This window comes from Martes martes (assembly GCF_963455335.1).
Source record: "Martes martes genome assembly, chromosome: X".
In the NCBI taxonomy this organism is placed as follows: domain Eukaryota; kingdom Metazoa; phylum Chordata; class Mammalia; order Carnivora; family Mustelidae; genus Martes; species Martes martes.
In genome coordinates, this window is record NC_137897.1 from 4,932,326 (window position 1) to 4,937,878 (window position 5,553).

Sequence of the window (5,553 nt, forward strand, 5' to 3'; positions counted from 1 at the left end):
TGCTTTCCCTTGGTGACAATCCCTTGTACCTCCTGCGTACCCATGCATCTCTTTATTCTTACTTATTTTTTTTAACTTTTTAAAACAAACAAAGGCTTCAGAGTTTTGCAAGCCCACAAAAACCCCCTCTGTTACAAATCCTCTTGTATTTAAGGAATTTTAAACCTCGTTTCCAGTTCTGTTAATCCCCTACCCTTCTTACCTTGAGATAAATATCTAATTCCTGCAGTAGAGGAGAAGCTGGTTAGCATTTTGGCCCTCAGATGTCCAGGTGGCATTTTCCGTTGAAAACATCTGCAAAGGATTTTGGGGAGCAGGGAAAAAGGAAACCAGGTCTGGTCTGGTAGGTGTTCCTGCTTCGAAGAGGCAGCTGTACACCTTGTTTTTACAGGAGAGGTGACAAGTATGTGTTGAGCTGCCATCGTCCCCCATGTCTATAATCTTCATAACAACGTCAGAATGAGTCCCATATTCATTGGTTGGACCCATTCTGGTTTAGGAGATGAAGGGACTTGCAAGAAGCTGAGAGTAGAGGAGAATTCTGTTTTGTCTGTGCACCAAGTCCAGGCTCCCGTGACTGTTTTCTCCCGTATTCTCTGCCACAGAACAGGCACGGTTCTCCAGGCAACTCACGTCCCTGGGCTGTGCAGGAGTGCGTAGATACACCGCTGAAACATTGCTCTCTGTCCAGGAAAGCCAGAGAGGATGGGGTTAAGTGGATAAAAATAGAAGACTCATTTTAGAAATCTAGGTTTAAAAGAGGACTAGAAGCCAGGCAAGATGATATTTCATTATGATACAAGATGGATTCCTCAAACGCTTAAATGTCATTAAAGATACCAAAAGGGGGGTGCCTGGGTGGCTCAGTGGGTTAAAGCCTCTGCCTTCGGCTCAGGTCATGGTCCCAGGGTCCTGGGATCGAGCCCCACATCGGGCTCTCTGCTTAGCAGGGATCCTGCTTCCTTTCCTCTCTCTCTGCCTGCCTCTCTGCCTACTGGTGATCTCTGTCTCATGAATAAATAAAATCTTTATTATTATTATTATATTTATTTATTTATTTATTTGACAGACAGAGATCACACAGAGGCAGTTTGGGAAGACAAAGATGATGTAACGGAGCTGCTACAGGTGGCCAGACTGCAGAAGGTGGGGCAAGGGACGGAGAACAGGGAGGTTCGTCATAGTCAGGCTGTCCTTCAAGAAGAGCCTCTGAAGGATGGTGACGTTGTCCACAGCGCTGATTCCATCAGCTACGGAATAAAATTGGATTCAATTCCATTGCCATCAGATCCTGGATATTTCGTATTTTTAATTCTGTTTTGCGGAGAGTAAGGAATCTGGAATTCATGTTCGGCAGGACCGTCAAGAAAGTAACATTTCTCTTGATCTGCCTGATCTGATAATTGTCTCATTATGAGCCTGGCATCTTCCGAAACGTCCTCCTCCTTTCAAAAGCACAAACAATCATTAGATTTCTCCCTCAGATGCATATTTTTCCTAAAAAATACAGTGTTTTAGCATGGGTCGATTTCAGCCAGATGACGGTGCTGGTCAGTGCTATGAGGTTGTGAAATTTCCATTCTTTCCTTAAGAAGACATTTTGAGAAACGAAATTGGATTATTGTATATACCAAAGAAAAAAGTGTTGAAAGGTAAACTCTGTTTCTTCTTAGAAACAAATACTAATTTTTAATCTTAAAAATGCTATTGGAATTCCAAGGCGGTAAAAACATCTTTCGTATGAGTATCAGTGAGAGCACTGTGTCTGCACCTCAGACCTGCCGACATTTGTGTCTGGATCCTTCCCTGTGGTGGCGTCCTCTGCTTCAAAGGACATATTTTTTATCATCTGAAATCTTCCTACTCTCATATCCCAGAAAATGTAAGCTCTGTGAGAACAGGGATTTTGTCCATTTCTCCTTAGCATACTCAGAGCCCCGCGTTTTAATAAATGCTTCTTGAATAAATGAAATATAATAAAAATAAATCTGCTCATGCTTTATTGAGTGGATAAAAGAAGATGTGATTTCATTAATAATATATTTAAATCTATTTGAGTTCTTAAGCTTTCTGTTAAATGGAATTTTACTGACCTTGGATTAGTGAATTTTACAAGTAATATAAATCTTCTGCCCTTTCCCATTTTCCTCTCTGTTAATTGGGTTAGAAACTCAACGAACAGGCATTGTGTGCAAGGTTGTAGAGAGATAAATAAAAAATATATTAGATATAGTGATTGCTTTGTAATTGATAAGTGGAAAAACCACAAAAGGTGAGGACACCTTGTTGATTGAAACGGAAAAGGGCATTCATATCATTTAACTGGTTGCTTGGCTTTGATTAGTTTCCAGCAGGATGTTCTCGGGTCCGGCAGTGTGTTCAGACTTGAGGAAGGAACTGATGGCGGCCGAGCCGTAGACTTCAAGAGGAATTGAAGCCACCAGAGCAACTTCACGACAGACGCTGGAGTGTCAGGAACGAAGCAGGTGAAGGACGTGCTGTCATTCTAGGGGCCACACAGGCTGGGCGGAGGTGAGTGCTAGGCTCTGTCTGCAGCTCCGCAGACACAAGACTCAAAGGCCAGAAGCCAAAATGTCAGCAGTATCCAAAACCTATTGTTTATTCACGAAACTGGGGGCGACAGGCCTGGCCGATCTGGAAGCAGCAGGCAACCCGGGGAAGCCAAAAAAGTAGGAGCCGCTGCTGGGGATTCTGAAGAGCAGATATGGGGAACTTGCCCATCGCTGGGTTGTGGGCACTGGGGTGGGTATTGAGCCCTCTCGGGGGCCAGAGTTACACCTGCCAGTAGACCTGAGGGCTGACGGTCCTGTTGCCGTGGGTTGTCAGGGCTGATGACTGTGTGTTCCCAGACTCCCGGATCTCGGGAGATGGCGGGGCATGCTTACTTCCTCTGAGGACATCACCAACTGAGCTTGTCGTGGGGCCATCGAGTCAGAGATGCATGGATCCACGGTGGCCACTAGGCACCCCCTCCAGCCCCCACATGCTGGGCCACTGCCTCCCTTCCATCTCCCTGTGGGTATCAGAGACACGTGTCTTCTGCTGACGCTGGGGACTCAAGGGTATCAGGGTTGTGCTATTCTGGAAGGGAGGAGGGAGTGAAGGGAAGGAGGGAGAGGGAGGAAGCAAGACAGGAAGAATGCAAAGAAGGAAAAGATGAAAGGTGCGGGGGGGAAGAGTCGGGATGAACACAAAGTAGAAGGAAGGACAAAGGGAAGGAGAGGGAGGAAGAAGGAAAGAACATATGCAGAGTTTTGGAAAAGTCTTAGATCTTTCGTGGGTCTCGTGCTCCAATTAAAAGCATAGATTGCACAGTGGAAAATCCAACCTGTGTGCTCACTTGTGTCTTGGAATTCTTCTGCGGGTTCGATAATGTGGTGAGTGTCGACAGCCCTTCCTCAGACGGAATCCCCTGGAGCAGGGCCGTGCTTCCCCGGCCTGCGGCCTTGAGTGCGCCGGTCCCCGGAACAGGCCACGCTCGGTGAGCTCCAGCTCTCACGGAGTGCCACTTCGTAAGAGTGATTTCCAGTCGGAGTGCACGGTGAGGGAAGCTTTCCACAGATGTGAGTTACTGTCCTTCTTTGACTATTAAGATATTCAGGTGCATTTTGTGAACGGCTCTTCCCGGCCTATCCCCTCAGGACAAAACTTTCTGCCGCTGTATTTTGCGGCTCAACAGCCCAACGGAGAGCTTCCCCTTGCTCTATCGATTTAACTCTGCCTCTTCCCTGCAGCCCCCACTTTAAACCGGCCTCTTTCCCCTGATCTCCTCGGGTGCTGGAGCCCGTGGCCCAGCTGCTGCCGGCTGCACTGAGAGATCGTCCCACCCCAGAACTTAAAAGGAGGTCCCGGGCCCCTTCCTTCCCAGGTTCCCTCCCTCCCAGAATGCTTTGTCCCAGGACCCTTCCAGTCCCTTGCCTGTGAGTTGTGGGCCTGAGGCCGGATGTGGGAGAATCGGATACACCCTGTCTCCTTACCCTCCATCTCTAGCACGGCTTTGGGTCTGGTCTTCTCCTCCCGAGCACCTGCCACCAGACCTTTGGAATCTCCCACCCCCACCCCTGCTCCACCAGGGCAGCAAACCCAGATTCTGACCCGGGTCCCACAGCTCCCAGCTGGGCTATTTTTAAACACCATGTCTCCAGTTCCCGCACTGAGTTCATGCCAGAGCAGACCCGTCTGGTCTAGACCATGCTTCTGCAAGGTCATGTTGTTCACCATTTTCTTCCTCTTGGCCCCTCCTCGGGGCCAAAGCTGCGTTCTCTGTGGCGCTGAGGCTGGAGTGGTTTCGTTCTGGTTTGCACTGAAGGGAGGCTCCCAGTTGAAGGTGGGAGCACGTCGTGCGGCACTCCAGCCCGTGGACGGCTGCCCCCTGTGCAGAGCAAGGGCTCCACCCAAGTCCAAGCCCAAGTGTGAGCTATGAGCCACTCCTCTTGGAGCCAGAGATGCTGGAAAGGTCCAGCGTCCCCCTGATCTCTCTGGCTTTTGGCTCCTCCCAGAGACCAGCGGTCTGCAATTCTGTAGTCTTTGCAGCTCTTCAGCTCTTGGAACAAGTCTTTGAAAGCTTGATGCTCATTAATTCATAATTAGGGCCACTAATATTTACAATAAATTTCTAAAGAGTATCTAATAACTCACTTGAGCAGAAAGAGTATTCCTAAAATATGCATTCCAAAAAAGGTATGAAATAATAATGACAAATTTGTGGATGCTTAAAAAGAGAGAGAGAGAGAGAGAGAGAGAGAGAGAGAGTCATTAAAAGGTCATTTCATCCAGGTTTTGAAGAATTATTTTAAGTCAGAGTGGAGACATCCGAGGGACCCGAGTAGCATTAATGGTAGAGGAAACGCCATGATTGGCCTTTTCTCCGCCATTCCTTGAATCCCGACCCCTGTCCTGCCTTCCCAGAATTATAATTCTCTCTCATTCTGCTTACTTCAGTCTTTCTGGTTCTCGTGTAGGGACTTGTGGTTTCTGTTCATGAACTGAGGTGAGGCTGCCTTCCTGCTTTCACAGAGATCCTCCGTGTCTCAGACCGCTGAAGTGGTCCATGCACACGGCTCATGTGGGCCAACACAGCTCTCTCTCCAGAATGGGCTGCACTGTCATCTCGCGCCACTTGCCGTCCTGCGTTTAGACACGCTTCTGATGGGTGAAGGTCCCGCGAGCATGGCCCCTGCTTCCAGATATCTGTGCACACGCTCTTTGTTCTCCCAGAGTGATCTTCCCCGTCTTTCCCAGCTGTGCTACTCTACGAAGGCTTCCGTTAACCACCCTCCCAATGCACGACGCCTTCCCCAGTCTCGTTTCCCGGACCTTCACACAAAACGTTCCCGTTGTTCCTGGCTGGCTCGGTCGGAGGAGCCTGGAATTCTTGATCTTGTGGTAGTGAGTTTGAGCTCCAAGTAGAGATTACTTCAATCAAAACTTAAAAAAAAATAAAATCTTTCAGGGGCGCTCACGTAGCTCAGTTGGGTAAGCATCTGATTCTTGGTTTTGGCTGAGCTCATGATCTCAGGGTTGTGGGACTGA